This window comes from Antechinus flavipes, chromosome 6 (assembly GCF_016432865.1).
Source record: "Antechinus flavipes isolate AdamAnt ecotype Samford, QLD, Australia chromosome 6, AdamAnt_v2, whole genome shotgun sequence".
Taxonomy (NCBI): domain Eukaryota; kingdom Metazoa; phylum Chordata; class Mammalia; order Dasyuromorphia; family Dasyuridae; genus Antechinus; species Antechinus flavipes.
In genome coordinates, this window is record NC_067403.1 from 80018220 (window position 1) to 80040958 (window position 22739).

The 22739-nt window shown below is 37.3% G+C and overlaps 1 protein-coding gene across 3 annotated transcripts in view; it reads left to right on the forward strand.

The window, feature by feature from the left end:
• The first annotated feature begins 2709 nt into the window (after window positions 1–2709).
• The window catches only part of ARFIP1 (ADP ribosylation factor interacting protein 1), a 146927-nt gene continuing 126897 nt past the window's right edge, over window positions 2710–22739 (forward strand). The window contains exon 1 of one of the 3 annotated variants that reach the window (XM_051966027.1): window positions 2710–3050. The gene's annotated coding sequence lies outside the window, so the exon portion shown is untranslated. The remainder of the gene's footprint in view (window positions 3051–22739) is intronic. The other 2 variants (XM_051966028.1, XM_051966029.1) reach the window with 2 other exon arrangements.

The following is a 22739-nucleotide window of genomic DNA, read 5'->3' on the forward strand; positions in this document are numbered from 1 at the left end:
TCTTCTACCCAAAAGTCAAAAGAATGTTTCCACACAGCAGGAGTCCTTGAAAGTTATATTGCTGCTCCTGGTTAGATACTGGCCATTCTACATTTATGTGATGGAAAACAGAATCACCTGAAGTATTGTTCTTCACACAAACTACTCTAAGAGGCGCATGTAGTAATGCATAAATGGATTATTAGGTTCAGGATCCTAAACAGATTTTGTTGTGATATAGAATTCTTCACAGGATATGAGGGAATTTAACAGGTACGTTAGGAAATGGCTTACCTATGGAAAATTACAGGGAGACTTTTAATAGCTACCCTTTATGAGGGAGGAAAGGCATGAGTGGGAGGAATGAGGAACTAGAGGTAGCAGGATTTTCCCTAAAAAGGTGATGGACCCAAGGCAAGAGGGATTGGAGTGGAAGAAGTCATATTATATGCACTCACCCAACCTCCCTAGGTCTCTATATAAGTAAAATTAGCTTAAAATAAAATAAAAATTAAGTGCATCCCTGAAAAAGATTTTTTAAAGTCATAAAATCAAAATATAAAATCTAAGAATTTGTAGCAAGGAGAATCCACTGTATCCAAGAACCGTGGGCCCTTTTTTCCCTTCCACCACCAACTAGTAAGAGGTGCTCGGCAGGGAAGATGAGGCTGGTGACTGCACAGCCCTCCCTTACTTAAATTCAATTGACCTTTAAGTCATGGTATCCCCTCCCTGATGTCATGGTCCTCTTGGAGAACAAAGAGCAAACAATAGTAGAGTTACCTCTTTTCTCCATCCATCTTGCCCACCATCTGCTTTTTGTAGGACTTAAAGTTTCCTATTTGCTACACCCTAGCCTTAGCTTTGAGAGAAAAGGTAGAACAGATATTTTGATTGGCATAGAACAATATAGAGAGCTGGAAGAGTCATTAAGAGATTGTAGAGTCCAATCCCTTCATTTTAAAGATGTAGAAATTTAGCCCCACAGAATTTATGACAGGCCCCAAAGTCACAAATGGTACATGGGATCTGAGCCCAAATTTTCTGACCCTGAGCTCACTCCACTGCTCAAAAGGATCTAGAAAGAAGGAAGAGGCATGAAGGGGAATGAGTTACTGGCATATAGGGACTAACCAAACATGACTTCCCATTCAAAATATACTTTTTCTAGCTTTAAAACTGTGAAAGTATGAAAATCCCGTGATCTACAGAGTTAAGAGATTTTATCTGCAGAAGGCAAGCAGCAAGAAACATCTTCAATGCATGTTCTACACTTAGGCCAAACCCAAAGTACAAGTTGGATATGATTCAAAAACCTCCTGTGGGTTCTTATGGCTTTTTAAGATAAAAGCAAAAGTGAACACTTAACAAGATGTGGTCCCAACTTGCTTATCTAGGCTAGGTTGATATTCCTACTTCTTCCTAACTTCCCACCTCCATTCCTTTTCACCTATACTCTAGCTTAAGGATGCTCACTACTACTCACAGAATCTCATTTCAGTCAAATCTCAGTTTGAGTCACTTCCTCCACTTTTGGGTGGCTCCCAACCAAATTTCCTTGTATATATTTTTATATTTTCTTAATAACTATCTATATTTCTTCCCTACCTCTGTAGAACACAATAATTTCCTGGCATATATTTTTACTCATTTACTGTCCATATTTCTTCCCCACCTCTGCAGAACGCAACAATCACTAGTATTTATACAGCGCTGGAAGCTTTGCAAAGTTCTGTTGTCTCATCTAAGTTTCACAGGAGAGAGGAAATTGAGGTGGGGGGCTGACCACTTGATCAAAATGACCCAGGTTATAAGCATCCAAGTGAAACGAATGAGATATGTGCTATCATGATGCCCCCTTTACAGATGAGGAAACTGAAACTGGGGAGATTAAAAGACTTGGCCAGGATCAGGTGTGAGTCGGGGAAAATTGGAACTCGGATCTTCCTACCCCAAGTTCAGAGCCCTATCTACTTTAACTTCTGGAATTTAGTAAGATAGAAAGTGCTTCCTGCCTCAAAGAAATGATAGGAGGCAGGGGAAAGAGCAGTGATCTAGAGTCGAGGACGGGAATTCAAATTTTGCTTGATATTTATAATCTGGTTCACTTTAGTCATATCGCCCAAGCTTTGGGCCTCAGTTTCCTCATCTGTAAAATGGTCTCATGGCCCAGCCAAGGGCACCTTGGAGACGGACGCAGTCACGTACAGCTAATGAGAGGCGGGAAGGGGTCTCAGGGTGCTGGGGACTCCTTCCCTCCCCTCCCCGCATCCCTCCCTCGGCCGGGAGGCGGCGGATGTTCAGCTAGCTACCGGTTCCTCCCTTCCATCAGAAAAATGGACTCTAGGCCCGCGGGAGGCGATACGGACCCTGGCAACAGCCCGCAAGTCCCCGGATATGGTTGCTAAGGGCGCTGCGGTTGCTGAGGAGATTCGGGAGGGGCGAAGGAAAGGAAAGAGTGGAGGGGCGGGGGAATATGGAATGGGCGGAGCCTCCGTTGCCAAGAGACCAAGGAGAGGCGGGGGAATATGGAGTGGGTGGGACCTCTGTTGTTGAGAGATTGGGAGGGGCGGGAAGACGGAGAGACTTGAGGAGGATGGGAAGTGGGCGGAGCTTCCATTGGGGGAGGGGAGAGGGAATGCGGAGTGGGCAGGGACCCTGCACTGGGAAGCCCAGAGAAGGGAAGGCGGAGAGACTAGAGGGGAAGGGTGAGAGTAGGCGGGGCCTCCATCGGGGAGGGACGGGGAAGGAGGACTAGGTGGGGCCACTGCTCTAGCAGTCCCGGCAGGGCGACCAGAGGGAAGAAGCGGGCGGGGCTGCCGGCACTAGAGGCGTGGTCACCATTAAGACGCCGGTGGGGCCGGGCAGATCCCGAAAGATAGGCCTGCTCGGGCCAGGGCCAGGGGCAACGTGGCTTCCGGTCTCCTCACTTCCGGCTCCGCTGCTCCGGGTCTGGCTCTTCGGGACTGGGGTACCGACCCTGGAAAGCGCCAAGGACTGAGCCGGTGGTTCGGGACTCGCAGTCAGCTGCAGCCGCCGGCGCTCCCGTCCCTCCTCCCCCCGGGTTCAAGGTGCGTGAGGGCGGGGAACTGATACGGGCCGCAGCGGCTGCTTCCCCTCACTTCTTTGCCGCCCGGCCGCGAGCTGGACACCCGGTGCGGGCTACAGCCGCGGCGGCGGCCCCCGCTCCGGAGGCGTGGCCAGGGCAATGGACACGTCGTCCGCCCCCGCACTGACCTAGGCTTGCGGAGCTTGGCTCCCTGTTCCCTCCGGGATGCAGGGAGAGAAGGGCAGCTGGTGTTGGAGCTCGGGAACCTCTGCCCCTCGGCTCCCCCTTTCTGCCTATTGCTGCATGCTCCCCAAGTAGGAGCAAAGTGAGCCCGGACCTCGGTCCGGTTTGTTTGGCCCTCGGGGTCCGCCCGCAGGACGCGTCTCTAAACCGTCCCAGTTTGGCCACAGGAAGGTGGGACCGGGACGGTGGGAACGTGTCCCGTTTGCTGCTCTCTGCAGCTGCTGGGTTTGGGTGCAAACGGAGATCATGTCCACACATCGCCCATTCACTACCTTCTGCATGTCCGAGAAGAAATTTAGTTTTTCCTGCATTCTCGGGCACTCCTTTCCTTTCACTTTTTAAAAATACTTATTATATCCCGCTTTTGTGTTCTCTAAACCTTTGATCTCTGGATCTTTTGTAGTGTCACTTCCTGCTGTTAAACTTCATGGACACTTTCCCTTCTACTCGTTAAACTTTAATGTATTTAAAACTCACTCCTTAGACACGTTTCAGATTTCAGTTAACTGAGACTTGAATGATTTTTCTTGCAAAAACTCGGATAGGTATAACCAAGCCTTAATTTTAATTTTATTAACATTGCACCCTACTCTGGCATTGGTTTCATTTAGCCAGGCCCAATACATGTCAGGTCAGAATAATTATGGAATTGATCTTTCAACTCCCAGGCCTCGGTTGCTTTTACCTTTAAACTTTTCTTCAAGATGTTCTGGTGTGTTTCCCTCTTTTTCAAAAGTCTTGTAGTGTCTGGAAAGTAATTTTATGCTTTGAATAAAACAGATCATTCAGTTTCTAAGTTTTCTTTGAAATTAATAAGTTTAAGTTATTTTTCTTTTGATGTTGTTTGTTTTAGTCTCTGGATGTGATTGTGGCCTTTTTTTTTTATTTTTTTTATTTTTTTGATGTAGAAACTTGTTTGAACCTAAGAAAGTGAAGTACAGAAATCTTTTACAACCTTAAAGTTCAAAATTTACCACCTTCATTAAGAAGGAAGTTTGTCAGTTTACTTTTTAGTTCCTGATCTGTGGTTTTGAGGTTTCTTTCTAAGTATGACTCTCTGTGGTTCCACAGGCAGTACTCTTTGAGATCTAATTAAGATGTGTTTAGGGATTGGAAATGTGCCTTTTGTTATTGAATACTGACTGAAACATCATTTTGTGTAAAGCACTGTTCAAATATTAAGTTAAATGTTGTTTTAACTTCCTGCTTCCACTTCCCCTTTTCTGGTGGGACATCTTGTGGTTTAGTATTGAGGAAGCATCACTTTGCTAGTGAGGATTAAAAGGATGTTCTTGGAAGCTTGGTCATCTCAACTCTTACTTTATGCACTTTTTTCCATTTGGTGTTTCATATTTCTTGTAAACTGAATTTTAGTGCTATATGAGTTTGAGTAAAATATAAACTCCTTGAGGGAGTTTATCAGAATCTCTGTGATTGAACTGATTTTAAAAAAGTTGGATCCCTAGTTCATAACAAAGTAATTAGTATATAATACATGCTTGATAAAAGTTTAAATAAATCAATAAGTTCAAAAAAAGTTCAATTTAAAATGTTTTGCTTCAAGGAGCAACTAGATCCTTTAACCTAAAAACAAAATAATTCTTTTTTTCTGACCACTATTTCACCTAAAAAGAGACTAATCCTTTATTCTGGCTAGCATCCCTCCCACTAACTTTGTAAAAAACAGAAGTTGAGGTAATTTAATTTTCTTCTTTAATTATGATAAGTAATAAAAGCAAAGAGGAAGGGATTGCTGTATTTTTCTTCTGTCCCAGATTGCTTTTAATAAAGAATATAAAGTCATGCACTTCAGTTTTAAAAATCAGAGATAGAATAAGAGATAATCAGTAGTTCTTTGGATTAAAAAATTTAGGGATTTTTTTTTTTTTTTGGTCTTGAAGACTTGGTACCCAGTAGTGTGATGTGGCAGCCTGCAGATCTACTGTTATCTGTAGTGTCCAGAATGAAGGAAATGACAGTCTCACCCTACTCTGCAGCACTTAGATGATGCCTGAATACCATATTCAATCCTGTGTGCTGAATTTTAAATGACTAGGAAGATCAAGGGATTCTACTATAGGAAATGGGTGTGCTGAACATGGAGAAGAAAAACTCTGAAAGCATCACCTCTGGCCTGCAGGTTGTTCTATATCCCCTCCCCCCCACCAAAGTCCATCTTCCACTAGGCAGGTCTCCCTAAAGTGCAGGTCTGATCTAGTCAGCAGCTCTCTTTTGCTCTTCCCCATTCATTTAATTCTGGTGACTGCCAGTTATGTTCAAGTATGTATGTAAAATTCTTTGACTTTTAAAGCATTTTATTTTAATTTAAATTTAATTTATATTATATAACTAATAAAATTTAATTTAAATCATTACCTGGCATCTTGCTTCCTTTCTAGTCTTTTTACATCTTGCTCCCCTCCAGGTATTCTTCAAACTAGCAACAGTGACTTTTTTTGCTGTTTTTTGCACAAAACATTCCATTTCCCAACTCCCATTTCTTTTAACTGGTTATCTCTCCTCTCTCTACCTCCCAGTTTTCCTGGCTTTTTTGAAGTCTCCTTTTTGCAAGAAACCTTTTTAATTTCCCCTCAATGCTAGTGCCATCCTTTGGAAATTATCTCCAGCTTATTTATATGTATATTTTGTTAGTATGTAATTGCCTGTTGTTTCATTAGACTGAGCTCCTTGAGAGTGAGATTTAAACATTTTTCCTTTCTTTCTATCCCCAGCATTTAGCACATTGCTTGGCACTGAGAAAGCATTAAAAAATCCTTGTTGATCTAGTTACTGACTTCACAGGATTTTCTCATTGAGCTTAATATAGTATCAATATGATATAAATGTTACAAATATTTTATTCTCATTTTACAAATAGAGACGAGACTCAGAATTTGTGACATAGTCATAGTTGTTACACATTTAGTAATTGTCAAAGGAATGCATTGAACCCAGTTTTTCTTGACCTCCAGTGCCACATTCAGTCACATCACCTGGCAGCCTCATGATCATGACCTTTGGTAATGATGTAGAAGAGAAAAAGAAAATGGGAGAAGTTGCTATCCAGCAACCTGAAATTTCTCAATTATGTTGCCATATTAGATGAGTACCCCATAGTCAGCAGTGATGAAGATGTTATTCTTGAATTGAAGAGATACTGTCTAGATGAATTTTAAGACCCTCTTCTATTCTAAAAGTCTCTTTTCATCGAGAAATTAGCAGAGGGCATTTTTATTGGATTTCAACAGTTACAAAAATTGGCTTACAGGCCACACCCAAAATTAATTATTTGAAGCAATAAAGTTGAAAGAGTGGCATGAAATGTGTCGCAAGAGTAAGTCTAAGGTCCAGACAACATTTTTATTGGTGAACTGCATGTAAGGGAATGGAAAATATGTGTAATAGATTTGCAGGAAATTGGATTTTGGAAGATAGGAAGAATTCGGAATGACTTGATGAATTTGAAGAGTATTTAAAAAACAGAATGAAATACTCTTTTGGATGCACAGTGGAATAGCACAGTATTATGGGTGGAATAATTGACAGGACACATACAGGTTATATTTTTACTTTGTGTAGGCAGATTGCAGTACAAAAAGCTCCAGAAGCTATAACTAACCACAAGTTGGATAGGCATAAGCAGAAAAAAGGTAACCCAAATAGAGATATAAAGGTCCAAAAATAATTTTTATGTTTTTTTTCTATAGCTTATTATAGCAATCTGTGATATAGATACCAGTGATTAACATGTCAGTTTTTTGTGGCCACCCATATGCTCAACTAAATCCTTTTCTCCCATGTTTTTATCCCTTCTTCCCATCTCTTCCCTACTCCTTTTCCCTTCTCCTTCAGCCTCTTTATTATTTTTTTTTCTCGGTGTGCTTTGTTTAGACCTGACAGAGTCATCCACAGCTATTGATTCAGTCTTATGGGCAAAGTTCAAGAATAAAAAATGAGATTTGTCAAATCATAATTTCACAATATGATTCTAAAAAGGTAGATTAAAACAAATTTAACAAACATACCAGAATTTATACATCCAGGAATATTACCTTCACCAGACTAGACACCCCGGTCTATATATACATTTTAACTATTACAGTAGTGCTGCTCAAAACATTTTGGAAACTCCTCTTTTGGAATTACCTTCAAAGCCTGTTTATGAGATACATGGGATTTTCACTTTCTCTACATAATATTCACCTTCCCTTTTTATTTTTTAAATTTAAAACAGTATTTCCAGCTTGATCATCTTCATATTTCACTTTATTTTCCTTTTTTCTAAAGTCAAAGAGATGAAAATTAATATTCAAAGAAAATGTATTATAGGATTAGAACTCAATGTCAAAAGAAGAATTAGCTCTAAATATATTTTGAACAATGGTACCATCTCTGGAATAAGCCAGCAACCAAATGATTATTTTAAAGGGGACATTTGTCCATTCTTATATGTTTTGTGATAAATGAAACTAATTTCTTTATAGTTATGATTTGCATTTCTTAAAAAAAAACTAGTTTCTATCCTTTAACAATTATCAACATTTTATTGAAAAGCTAGAGGAAATTTGTAGAAAATGTAAATGATTAAAGGGATGGAAACAAGGTTCTTTGGGGAAGCATTAAAATGAAATTTTTTTTTTATCTTCTTGATATAGAGGCTAAGAGAATAATTGATCCATTTTTGGCAATTTCATAAAAACATTTAATTGATAATTTTTTTGTGTCATTTGGGCCACAAAGGAAGTTTATAGTTAAAAACAGGAGATATATGGGTAAACTTTTTGACATGGTGATAAAATATTGAAGTAATTAACGAGAGGTTGGTCAGCCTAGAAAGCAGACATCAGTTTGTCCTGGTGAGGAGCAGGGCCACTTGACTTTTATTTGTATGTTGGCCAGTGAGTTTTAATTGCCTTGTTCATATTGTTTGCAGTTCTTTAGTCCTTTTTGTAGACATTTGGAATCCCTGGGGTAATAGCCACCTAATGGTCTAGTAGTTCCCAGTATATGAGTAATAAGTCTGTCTGTGAGTTAAAATGCTATATTTAGAAATTATTTTAGCAGAAAAGGGAAGCCTTTGATTTAATTAGAGGGACAAATATTAATGCTAATGAACCTGGACTAAATCCTGCATTATTGTATTTCCCACTCTGCCTTACTTGTAATTAGAATTCAATGGCTGATTGTTGAATTAGTAAATTAAATATTCAATTGAAATTTAATGTGATCTTTCTCCAGTGGGTTTCTAATATACTAGTGAGATGAAAAAATTTAAATCTGAGTCTGTTTTTGTTTTAGTTACTGTAACTTTAAATATTGTTAAACATTTTTAGTTAGTTGAGTTTATGTCATGGTCATTTGCCCCTTTTGATTCATGTTTTCTTTACTTAAATATTGTCACGTATTATCTTTGTTTTAAGAAGTAAATCTTTAGAATTTTTAGCATGTTTAGCTGCTTTTCTGTAACATAAAGATAATTTTTCCAAGAATATACATTTTTATCTGTATTGGGAATTCTTAATTTTTGAAAAAAAATTACACTTTTTTGCTTTACAGTAGTTTTCTTTCTCACCCTATATTTATTTTAAAATGAAATATTTTAAATTTGGAGCATAGAGCGCATAAGGAACAACTAACCAGCTACTGGAAAAACATAGTTGGAAATTATTAATCTAAATGATTTATACTTTTCATTGCTAAATTACTTAGTGATTATATTCTTCCTTTTATCAATTTATGATTAGTAAAATTATGCTAATAATAATTACTCGTTATTTGGTAGCCAGTTTTTGTTTCACTGTTAATTTTTCTTTTGTTTTATATCAGAGGTTTTAAGTATCCAAAATGATATTTTGAAATTTATTGTTAATTATAAATTTCCTTTGATTCTGGTGACATAGTATTGGAGTTTTTCCACATTTGCTATAGGGATTGTTGCTGGAAAGTCTGTAAAAATGTAATTATTGTGGAAAATGCCTAATTATATGAATAACTTCCAAATGAATAGAAAATAATATTGTCAGTAGCACAAACAGTTGCATGTTTAATGATTTTTTTCTCTAGTACATGTATAAAAATCTAAAATTTGCTATATACAGCTGTAGTTAGAAATGGTAGTTTATCAATAGAATTATATTATAAGATTATAGATTTGAAGCGAGAAAAAACCTTAGAAGCCTTTTAATACAGTCTCCTCCCTTTAAAGATAAGGAAGAAGACTGAAAAGATAGAAGTCAGGTAATGAAGCCCTACAAAAGCCAAAAAGAGGATTTTGTCTTTGGTTTTGTAGGTAACAAATAGCTAGTGGAGTTGACTGACAATAGGGCTTTGGATGGGAGAGGAATGTAACGGGGCCCAGACCTGTGGTTTAAGGAAGACTTTCTACTCTAGTGGTGAATGGACTGGTGTCAGGAGGAAGAGGGGGCCAGGGCTGGAGACTGGAGTCAGGACTGGGGAAGAGAGTCTTCACCATTGTTAAAGAAGAGAAGGAATATATTTGATAGAGGTTTTGAAGACTTGACAATTGATTGGATATATGAAATGGGGAATAGTGAGGGATTGGAGATGATGTCTAGTTGGGAGTACTCTCAGCAGTAGTAAGGAAATTAATATGAAAGGAGCATTTGAGGGGAACGAGAATAAATTCAGTTTTTGACATTTGAGTTTGAGGTGTATGAGATATTCATTTTGAGGTGTTCATTTTGAGGAGGTTAGAGATCGGTAGGAATTTAGGGCTGGACAGTAAGTCTGAGAATCATCAGCATGGAGATGATACTTGAATTTGACATCGATTTTTCTGAGCATTACATAGGGACCAGTTAGTCACTTTTTATATGACCCTTGTTTTTCTGTAGCTTTTCTCCTTCCTATAAAAGATGAATTTTACTTCTTGGCTTTTGTTATTGACTATGGAGAGAGGAATCCCCTCCCCCCCAATAATTAGAGGGGACTTCAGAGGCTAGGCAGTCTAGAACAAGTGCTGATAAGTGGGTATGCATTCTTTCTTGGAGGACCTTTAGGAAGCTGCCCATTTCATTTTTGGTAAATTGAATCTTGAATATGTCATTTTCTTGTATCAATCTCTTTATACAATTTCTACCCATTATTCCTCCTTCTTTCCTCTGTGACCAAACAGAAAAAGTTCATTTGTTTTTTCCATATTTCCTTCTAAGGAATTTTTGATTCTCTTAAAAATTATTGAAGACCTCCTAAGGGCTTTTTATGTAGGTTATTATAACTGCTAGTATTTACCACATTAGAAACTAAAATGGATAAATCTTTTTTTAATTGGTTTATTTTTATTTTTTTTAATAACTTTTTATTGACAGAATCCATGCCAGGGTAATTTTTTACAGCATTATTCCTTGCAGTCACTTCTGTTCCGATTTTTCCCCTCCCTCCCTCTACCCCCTCCCCCAGACGGCAAGCAGTCCTTTACATGTTAAATAGGTTACAGTATATCCTAGATACAATATATGTGTGCAGAACCAAACAGTTTTCTTGTTGTACAGGGAGAATTGGATTCAGAAGGTGTAAATAACCTGGGAAGAAAAACAAAAATGCAAGCAATTTATATTCATTTCCCAGTGTCCTTTCTTTGGGTATAGCTGCTTCTGTCCATCCTTGATCAATTGAAACTGAATTAGCTCTCTTTATCGAAGAGATCCACTTCCATCAAAATACATCCTCATACAGTATCATTGTTGAGGTATATAATGATCTCCTGGTTCTGCTCATTTCACTTAGCATCAGTTCATGTAAGTCTCACCAATCCTCTCTGTATTCATCCTGCTGGTCATTTCTTACAGAGCAATAATATAAAATGGATAAATCTTTAAAAACATTTAATCTATTTAAAAACAAATAGTGTAAGCAACATTTTAGTGAAAAATAGCAATTTTTTTCAAAACAAAATTTAGTAAGAAGTGTCATTGTTTTACATCTTAGCAAATCTTCTTAATGTCTGGCTTGATAGAAGACAGCTGGATTCTCCCTTTTTTTTTTTTTTTTTTTTTTTTAAATTCTGTCACATTCTGTTGTTTTGGTTGAAATATATAAAGAAAATCCAATCTCATGGAGATATTTAGTTGGAAAAGAAAATAGTGTTTTAATAACCTTTTCAGATAATTGTAGAATTCTTCTTTGATACTATACCAAAACTCAATAAATGGAAGTTTGTTAAAGGTTAGTTGCAATATGAAATCAGAAACCATATCAATGAATTTCTCATACTCAGATATTAATTACATTAAAAATTCATTGGTCCTATCTTGCCTGTGAATGGATCTTTTGCCCCCTGGATGATTTTGTAACATCATGTATTGTCCACTTGGAAATATCGGTTCACCCAGTTATGCAGATGTTTCAAATATTGATACATTTCATTATCCAGTATCACTACCAATCTCATTAGAAAAGTCTCATAAGTGTTAGAAAGCTGTCAAACTCAGAGGAATGGATATGTTTTCCAAAATTGAAATTTTTTCCTTAAAAGCTTGAAGTTTATCATTGGCCTCCTTCCTCCCCCCCCCAAAAAAAGGATACTATTAATTATTTTCCTTGAAGGGACAGATTCACTTTATTTTTGAGAAAGTATTTGCAAATATAAATACCTAACTTGAGTTTCAAGTCAAAATGATGTTTTGAGAACAAAGTAGTTCAATTACAGCTCAAACTTACATGTGTGCTTTTGCTCCAGAGAGCCATCATGCTTTGTTATGTGATATAAATGCCTTATATGTACTTCCCATTTATATTAACCAGAATACTAAAAAGATGTGAATTCAGGGTGCACAATTTCATAAAGTTGATCATTTTGACTGTACTTTGTCAGACATTCTTAAGGAAAATTGGCATTTACTTATTTATTTCTAGTGCATGACAGAAAAAATATAGTTACTACTTTGGATGCCACTGTCTTGATTCATACTAAGGTATCAGGAGGTTTATCTACTATTAGTTTTATACCATCAGTGCAAATGTCAACAGTTATTCCAGGATAAACCATGAGATTAAAAAATTATTCAGTATTAAATGTTTTAGTACCACTTGTGTTTTTTTGCCTAGTATTCACATAAAAGGAGATCTTCTTTAACAGTTAGTTGGTTTTGATACCTGATAAATCAAAACAAAACAGCAAATCCACCCAAATCTGAAGATTCACACATTTGCAAGGCAAAACTACAATTCTAAAAATGAGATAATTCAGTCTTTATGTTTGCAGTGAAATATTTGATTCACAGGTAATGTTAGCCTCTAGAAAACTTCTTATGCTTATGAGACAGTGAGAAAGGGGAAAAGGCAAATAATGTATTAGCATTTATATGAAAATAATTTGATCTTGCAGAGTCCCTGAAAGAGTGCTAGGAACTCCCCACGTTCATGGACCATACTTTGAGAAACCTTGCTTATTACAAATGGAAAAAACTCAGCAAAACTAAAGTGCATTCCATACCTCTGCTAAGAAGTAGGGAGTAAGTTATCTCTCTTTGAGACCCAGCAAGCATGGTCATTATGATTTCAAAACATTCCTTTTCAATTGTTTTGTTGTCATTAATACACTGTTTTCTTGACTTTACTTAGCTCACTCTGCATTTGTCCACACAAGTCTTTAGGTACTTTTCAGTGTTTATTATATTCATCTTTCTTGTTAGATTTATCAAGGTCTGAAAAAAGAATTTACTAAAGTTATCTATAATTCTTGTGTTACTGCCCTATCCGTTTTATGTTGTCATTTCCTTATCTGTGGTGCCTTTAAATATGATGGAATTTTCTTCTTTGCCTTCTTAACAATGATCTCTTTTTGATATGAAATTATGAAATCATGATTGCAACTCCTACATTTTTTTTATTTATGTGAAGCATAAATACATTTTATTTGATGGTCCATTTTAACTGAGTCTAATGATGTGGGGTGTGTATGTGTGTGAGTGTGTGTTGTATGCAACAAATTGCTGGGTTCTATTTTGTGATCTACTCCTCTTCCTTTCCATTCTATGGATGAGTTTAGTTCTTTTATGCTATATTTTTAATACTGAAAAAAAATTGGGGGGGAAACAGTCAGTTGAAATAAAGGTAGAAATGATATTTCCTTGTGAATAAGAAGAGGAATTATTAACTTGATTTTATAGCCTGTTTATACCTGTTAGGTAACATTCCTTTTGTTTCTGAATTAAATGTTTAATGTTTATTTTGCTGAGTTGAATTCAACAAATTATCAGGTACCTATAGAGAACAAGATTCTGTGCTGGTTTCCATCAGAATGATAATTTGGTTTAGTGTTTTTCAATTTAGCAAGTGCTTTCTTCACACAATACTGTGGGATAAGTAGGATTTAGCATTATCATCTCCATCTCTAGAGGAAACTGGTTCAGTGATTACATGAGTTGCCTATTGTCAACCAAGTACTAAATGTCAGAGCTTGGCAAATAAATTTGGGTCTCCTAATTCCAAGGCCAGGACTCTTTCCACTACAATATACTGCCTCTGGATAGTTGTAAAAATCATTGTTATTCCTTGGGGAAAAGAGACATGTAATTTTTCTTAAAGTTATTTGAAAAATCAGTTGTTGAGTGCTTACATTATGCTTGGTGCTGTTGTGTGAAAATAGAAAAGAAGTATAAGACTTAATCCTTGTCTATAAATAATTTGAAAAGAAGAACTCATGAAATCATAAGCAACAATAGAAGACTTTGTAGTAAATTGCTTAATTGTGTAAGATAGGTAATTACTGAATAATTATAACATAGTACATGAGCATAATCCTATAAGTTAGTGGAAGGAGAGAAATCTATTATCTATTATTTTCTTTGGAAGATTTTTATTTTTTATTGTTACATTATAATTCTTAAAATTTAAACATGAATTTTCCTGTTCTTAATCATAATTCATTATCATAACCAAGAAAATTTTTTCATATTTTCTTGTTTTGTTTTTATTTTATGAATACATTTAATTAATCTGCTTCAGATTATCACCCAGTTTAATCACCTGAATGAAGAACTTTGTTTTACTTTTCAACTAGTTCTATGGTTTCTCAAATCCACGATCGTTGTTAATGTGCCTTTAAAAGTATTGCAGAGCAGTGGTTTTATCAGAGTGAAGGGTTAGTCTACTCTAACCAGAATAGCCAGTGTTTCCTGTTTTAGTCTTCTGACTTAATCTTGCAGCAAAGTTGATAACAACGAGTAGTTTATAACAGCTGTTAAAGGCAATTTTACAAAGAACTCTTTGGGGTCAAAGAGTAGATAGTTGATGCAGCGATTTTTCCCACATATGAACTGATTTCCTTAAACTAGGAATAGACCAAGTAATAAATATTGAGCTTAAGCATTTGTCTATTTATATTAAATAACATATTGTTCCAAACATCCTGATTAGTCTCATGAAATGTAATGTTAGATATAATATCATTTAAATTCACAGATGTTATAATGCATGGTCTAATGATATAAGTCGAGTTACATGACATTTTGGTAGAATTTGGTAACCTTATAAATAATGATGTATTTTGTATCTTGCCATTTAGTTTGATTAATTAAGCACCTACTCTGATCCTTCTTCCTAACTTTCCTAATAACCATCCAGAACACTACTAAGGTTATCATCTCCCCATCCCAAGCCTTCAACAAAGATGCCAGCCTTGACTCTCGTTCCACATATCTGGGCAGTTGCCAAGGACTCTCTCTGTTCTATGTTCCTGATGTCTGTCCTTCGACATTCAGGACCCCATCTCCTCACTCTTGAAGTAGCCGGCTGATGGGTAGTCTGTCCCTCCTTGCCTGGTAACCCAGCCTTCCTAAAGTCTCCTATTCTCACCCTTCCACATTAGAATCCATATCACTGCTTCCTTTGTACTTCTTGGGTCAAATTGAAAACGATTGGTTTGACTGGGAAAGCCCTTGGGACCTTGCTCTTTCCTATCTTTCCTGTCTTCTTAACTCCTCACTCTCCTAAGCTACTGACCTGCTCTGCTTTGCTGCTTCTTGCACAGGACATTCCACGTCTTCATTTTCACCAGCTCTTCCTATCCCTGAAATTCCCTGTCTCCTCTTTTCTGCCTCTTGGCTTCTAATCTCAGTTGAAAAATCTCCTTTTCTGCAAAAAAAAATAAAAAATTAAAAAAAAAATTTTTTAAGTTCTGTCATTCCATTTTAATGCTAGGGCCTTTCTTCTGAGATTTTCTCCAATTTATCCTGTGTGTGACTGTTTGGATGTGGTCTCCCCATTAGATTAGGAGATCCTGGACATTTTTTGTCTTTCTTGGGATCCCCGCTCCCTAGCATAGTGCCTGACAGTAGCAGCTGCTTAATAAATACTTATTGACTAACTGCCAGGTGCTGGAGGCCCAAAGATAAAAGTCACAACATTCCTCCTGTTGAGGAACTTAGAAAACTCAGGAAGTGGGAAGAAAAAAGGGAAAGCAAATTGTTAGTTGAGGTATTATATGGAATATACTACTCTGTGTGTTTGCGTGTGTGTGTGTGTGTGTGTGTGTGTGTGTGTGTGTACTATATAGCCCTTGTATAATAAATTCCCAGGGGGGGAAAAAAAAACAGCAAATAGCATTATCTGCCAAATATTACCTTTCTTCATTTTGAAGATTACTTGTAGGTTTGCAGTCATTTTTGGTGCTCATCATCAGTCTAATTTTTTTTTTCAATCTAGCTTTAATTCATGAATTTGGGCTTTGAGTCCTGGCCAGGTTTTGCCCCCTGCTTCACTTTCAGGTTGGTCATACCCTCAGTTCTCTTCAAGAAGTCCTTCAGACTGACCTTTATTTTCTAGAATTAGCTCTAGGGCATAAATCCCCTCCCTCATTTCTGAGGTTTAGTATGTCTGATCCCCTAGCTATCTCTAGGACTTAGTGACCTCACAGCCCCTGGCCTGGTCTGACTGCTGTAATACTGGGCTCAGGTTGCTAATGTCCCTGTGACTGCTTCCCTAGAGCCTCCTAAGTCTATAGCTGGGAGGGGGAAGGGAAAAAGGCTGGGGGGTAGCCTTTCCCGAGGAGTACTACTTTTGCTCTTGCTGCTTCAGACAGGGAACTTTGAAAGCCTCAGGTTCCCTCTTGTTCTAGCTAACACTTCCTTTGCTGGAGGAGCCCCCTTTCTTATTACCCATGGATTTCTTAAGCGACTTCTTATTGCAGTTCTAGTTTGGCAGAAATCATTTACTGTTGTTTCACATTGAGTTTCATAATTAGTATTTGATCTGCTGTAAACTTTAGGGTCTTAGTATAATAGTTATGTGTGAAGACCGAGTTAGTACCTTGGATGCCTTAGAATTAACCGGAGTCAAGATAAGCAAAAGTCTTTGGTCTTTATTCTTGGTCTTTAGGGATAGAAGTGAAGGGAAATGGACACAAGCTCTCCACAACCTCCCTTCTCCTCCTCCGCTGCAAAAGTTAACTTTGGCTTGTCTTACTCCACCCCCTAATCCCTCCTACAATTCTCTGTATACACCAAAAGATCGAGCCAGCACAGAATAGTGGGAAGGGCCATTTTCCAAGCATATGTTAATAGAGTATTGTCCAATCAGTAATTAGCCTTAAGTGCTTGGTTATCCAACCCCAGTGCACCTACTCAGAGTTTCAGCTATTTACGTCTCCCGCTTTCTTTTGTTTTAGAACACAGGTGGTCACGCTATTCCTGACTACTCAGGAAAGGAGGTGAAAACACCGAAAAGGAGGTGATCACACTCCCCCTGACTTCTCAGGAATGGAGGTGAAAGCACTCAATAGGAGATGATCATGCCCTCCCTGACTTGAGATGAAAAACACCAAAGGGAAGTGGGGAGTCAAGCCAGATGTTGCTAGCAGGTTTCTGGGATGAAGGGTCTTACTAGAAACAGGTATGTACAAACCCATCAGCATGGGAGGTATTACACATAGCAATAAAGCACAGGCTATTAGTGATGACTCTCCCCACAGCCAGTGCAGGCTCAATGTGGTGTAACAAACATAAATTGTACATGCAAGTAGTGATATAACAAAAAAAATAAATCAACATGGTATTGTAAAAGATTTCCAGAAGTCCTACAAGGAGGATATGTAAACAACAGTCACACATATGCCTTCTTCAGCAGCCAAGAGATAGTCCAAAACCAATCTATTGTTCATTGCTTCACATGTCAGGAAATCCAATGATCCCTGGAAGTTTTTGAAGTCCTGCAACAGTCTTTTTATGTGTTAGGGAATCCAATGATTCCTGCAGATTTTTAAGTCCTGCAACAGTCTTATCATTTCTCAGAAAATCCAATGTTTCCTGAGGGTTTTCAAGGCCTACAACAGTTTTTTTCATTTCTCAGGGATTCCAATGATTCCTGAGGGTTTTGAAGTCCAACAATTTTTGATGTCCATGAATCAAATGCCATAACTGCCATGCTCATTCAGTGGTGGGCACAGTCAGAGACAGAACCACCTGATGTTTCTTGGGTCTTCTTCTTCGTTTCAAGGGTTTGCTCTGTTTCTCTGTGATGGACAAGGCGAATACGGCTCATTGGCACCCATCTGATTCCTTCTCCACCTGTAGAGGTACAAGCAAACCCTCTCCCCCAAGCAGTTAACCTCTCTGGTCCCTTCCATTCACCACTTTCTGGGTCTCTCCACTTCACCTGGAGATTATCTAAAGATAGTGAAGTTGCTCGCACTGGACACTGCCCTTCTGGTGGGTTATAAAACCTGCCTGCCGGAGCCAGTGCATCTACTCAGAGTTTCAGGCCTTTACAGTTATGTGAGATATGAGAGGTCTGCCAACAGTGTTGACTAAAAGTCAACACTCTTTCTTAAAAGAAAACTCCCAATGGCCAACGCTTTGAGCTCGTGTACTATTTTATTTTCTGTTCATCATCAAGTACTTTTTTGAAGACTAAACTAAGTTTTCTGCTTTCAGTCCTTCATCACCTACTTACATTCTATTTCAGATTTGGTCCTCTCTGCAAATATTTCTAAAGATGTTGTTATGGTTTTATTTAGGAGCTTCTTCTTAGTCTTTTTTCTCTTTGACACTTCTACCACATTTGACAATGACCATACTCTTCAACAGCTCTCCTCCTATAAAGGAAAAATAAAATAAAATCAACACAAATGAACATAGAATAAAACTAGATAAATTGAGGATAGTAATAAATATCAGCAACATCTGAGATACTGGGATAAATAGTTCACTGGAGAGGGAAAAGTAATTTGAGAAAAATATAGCAACAAAACAAATTGCTACATGTTAAAAATTTCATAATAGTTAATAAATATTACAGTTAACTAAGGCAAAAAAGAAAAACATACTCATGATTTTTAAAAAGTATTTTTCTCTTGTGAAAAAATTTTAAAATAATATTTTATTTTCCCCCAATTGTAGGTAAAAACAATTTTTAGCATTCATTTTTTTTTTTTAAGTTTTGAGTTCCTTCTTTCCTTCGTCCCCTCCCTGAGACAGGTTATACATTTGCAGTTTAGTAAAACATTTCCATATTAGTTATTTTGCGCAAGAAAGTTTGCAAGAAAAGAAAAAGAAAATGAAAAATAGTAGGCTTCTATCTGTAATCAGACATCAGATCTTTCTTTAGAGATGGATAGCACACTAGGAAGAACTTAATGGACACTGAATCTCAAGGAGGAATTTAATCCTGAACCTTTATTTAAGGACATTGAGTAACCTGTGGATGATGTCTTTAAGAATAGTTTGCAAAAGAAACAGAATGTTCAAAGGAAGTTTCTTGTATTGATCCTTTATGAAGACTAAAGAGGTATCATTAAATCTTGGTGAAGTCATTTCTTTGGTAAGAAAAACTGCTTGGTCCAAATGCATTGCTTTCTGATGATTGAACAACTGTTAAAGAGACATTAGAACAATTGAGAGGAGCAGTCAATTTCTGTTTATTCATCTGTCTCTGAAATATTAAATCCTTCATAGGAGCCTTTGGCAATGCCAGATCAGACTCAGTTCTCTGCTAAAGTATCAGAAGTATTGGTGTTCTTTGTGATGATTGGAGATTCTGTGCATTAGGTAAAGGAGAAGAAGGGAGACTTGTCATTCTGTAATAAAAGTGTAAGAGACTTAGTTATATTTTCATTCTCTAGAATGTAGATTTAGGATTGTAAGAGGTTGCCTAGTTGATCATTCTACATTTTACAGATGAAGAAACTGAGGCTCCACAAACTTAAATGATCCCCCTAAGATCATAAGTTAACTAAGAGTAGAAGTAACCTTAAGTTGAAGCCCAGTGACTCCAGTTACAACTTTGTACCCTGCTATACTTTCTCCAAGAGAGCAAGGCTTCCTGTGGGATCAACCTTTTTCTTTAAAACAGTTTTGAGTCTATTTAGGTGGTATTGGAACCCTAGAGTTCTAGACCTCAGTCCAATCCTTTTGTCACGTTGTGTGGCATCTATTGCGATAGTTTCCAGTCTTACCCTTCCTCCCCACTTTATCTGCCAAAGTAATCTTTCTAAGCCAAGTCTTTAAAAAAAAAAAGTTTTTAATAATTTTTTTAAATTTTCAAAATATATGCAAATATAGATTTCAGCATTCATCCTTGTGTTCCAGATTTTTCTCTATTTCTCACCTCCTCCCCTAGACAGCATATAATCCAATACAGGTTAAACATGTGTAATTTTTATAACCATATTTCCACATTTATCATGGTGCACATAAAAAAAAATCATCAAAAAATTTTTTAAAAACCAGCAAAAATGATGAAAATATTATGTTGTGATCCACAATCCCTACGGTTCTCTTTCTGGGTACAGATGGCTCTCTTCATCACAAATCTTTTGGAATTGACTTGAATCACCTCATTGTTGGAAAGAGCCATGTCCATCACAGTTGATCATCACATAATCTTGCTGTCACTGTGTAAGATGTTCTCTTGGTTCTACTCACTTCACTCAGCATCAGTTCATGTAAGTCTCTCCAGCCTTCTCTGAGATCATCCTGCTGATCATTTCTTACAGAACAATAATATCCCATTACATTCCTATACCATAACTTATTCAGCCATTCCCCAAAGAGATGGGCATCCACTCTCTAAGCCAAGTCTGATCATGTCATTCCCCTGATTTAAAAAAAAAAAAAAAAAAACCACAACTTCGAGTAGCTCCCTGTTTCCAGTAGAATAAAATGTAGACTCCTTATCCTGTCGTGTAAGGTCTTCCAAAATCCAGCTCCTATTTGCCTTTTATAAACTTAACTCTCACTCCTTTCCTTCATAATTCTTCTGTTTTTATGTTTTTTCACAAGTTTTTCCTGATATCCAGAATACAGATTCTAACACTTAATATGGCCAGCCCATCCTGCATTTCTCATTGCAGGTTCCAGGCTGAGAATGACTAGAAAATCTCTAAGAGCCTCTTTAGTTCTAATATAATTTGTATGGAATGTATATTGGGTTGCAAAAAGAATAGATGAGAAGGGCACCCATCCATCAACTTTGCTTAAAAAAAAAAAGTTACACATTTCTATGTCATCAGCACAATCTTTGATAAAATTCTATTTTAGCAAATGCTGAAATATTTTTCTGACTCAGTTTTAAGAATCCATGTATATAATGTAATATGACTTAAAAGGAGAGGGGATAGCTTCTGCAATAGAAAGCTATTTCGCTTAATGATACCAGACCAGATTGTTTAGCTACAGATAAACTGAGGGAGCAGTACAAAACAGAGGTGTGACCTTATAGGACAAGAGATAAGGGTTGGAACGAGCTCTCCCACCTGATGCATGATATTTGCGTGTGAGGAGTAGAATAACAGATCTTGCCAAAGATATATATGATTAGAAAAGGCTATGAGTTGATCACATGGTGAGCCAGAGATGGGAGGCAGCTGGACAGCCTCAGCCCTCGTTGTATGGTTTGCCCAAGGCATTGTGCACGAAAGGGGTAGTTCTCAGTGTAGCTCTTCTATTGAGGATTTATGGAAATATATAGGCAAGCATCATCTTGCTAAATCTGAAAAGGGTATCGAGGAATTGGGTTAATGGAAAGAGAATTCCTATCAGGGAAAGCACGGGCCGTGCTGAGGATCTCCCCACTTCAGTGGAGGTGGTTATTGGTTTTGTTATTCAACACTTACAGTTGTGGAGAGAAAGGACTAAAATCTGCCTGGTTGTCAATTTCATGTTATCCATCTTTACGGGTTTTTCTTGTAGAGAATGGCAGAATTTCTTATATTCTACTCTGTTGTCAGATTTAAAAATTCTTAGATCCTAACTCTGGTGTTTTGTGTTTATTTTCACCTTGAACTTCAACTACCAGGAACCAATGAGTTTATTAGTGTGGGTATGCTCTTTACTGATCCAGTTACATTCAAACCTTTATTAAACATCTTTTTATGGGCCAGAGGCTCTGCTAGTTAAAGACAAAACTAAATAATCCTTGTCCCCAAGCATTTGCATTTTACTGGGGAAAACAAAAAAGTAAGTACAAACTATATGCAAAATAATTTTTAGTGAGGAGGATTCACCCTGGGCTTCTTGTAGGAGGCAGCATTTCAGCCAACTCTAGAAAACATAGTGCTGGAGAAGTGAAGGAACAGCTGGTACAGAGGCTTGAATGTGAGTGAAGTCATTTATATCTGGGACACTGAACAAGGAGTAGGCCATTTGGAGTGTACGTGCTCAGGGGTATGAGAAGAATGTGAAATCCTTCTGGAAAGACAGAGGACCCAGAGGCTTGATATACCCAACTGAAGGCTCTGATATGTATCACTGCTCCTGTAACAATTCTCCTGTACAACCTTTCATAGAAGATTCATTTAATACATTAGAGGCTGTCTTCTGGGTCTTTTAATATTGTGGAATAATAATATGGAAAACAATATAACTTGTACTAAAGTTAATATAAATATTGAAAATAGGAAATTCTTTGGAAACTAGACGTTCAAAATAATTATGGAATATGTGAAGGGTAATGATATGTAATAAATCCTGAAATGTAGATTGAGGTCAGATTGTGAAGGGCTTTAAATGCTGAACAGAATCTACATTTGTTTCTAGAAGCCACGGGAAGCAGAGAAAATCACTCTGTCAAATATATGCTTTAGGAAAAATTATTTTGGAAGTTATGTGGAAGAATAATGGTGTGAGAAAGATGTCTCAGGGGTGAGAACCAGCTTTGGCAACTGATTGGACACGGCTGAGGAGCCAAGGATGACTCTGAACTTGTGAACCAGGATGACTAGAAGAATGGTGGCACTCTAGATGGCAATAACTTTTAGGGGAAGAAAATAGGTTCTTTGGATATGCTGAATAAAGAGCTGGAGCCTGTGGGCTTTCAGTCTTTCTTTGGACAGCAGTAAATTAGTTACAAGTCATTTCTGATAATTATGGAAGATAGAATTTAATAGACTAGGTACAGATGTTTTCTAATATATTAAATACAACTTTAAAATGTCTCTTTGGAAGATTCTCCTCTTTGCTACCATAGCAGGTTCCTCCCTTTACTCCGTAATTGTTGCTGAAAGATGTGTAGC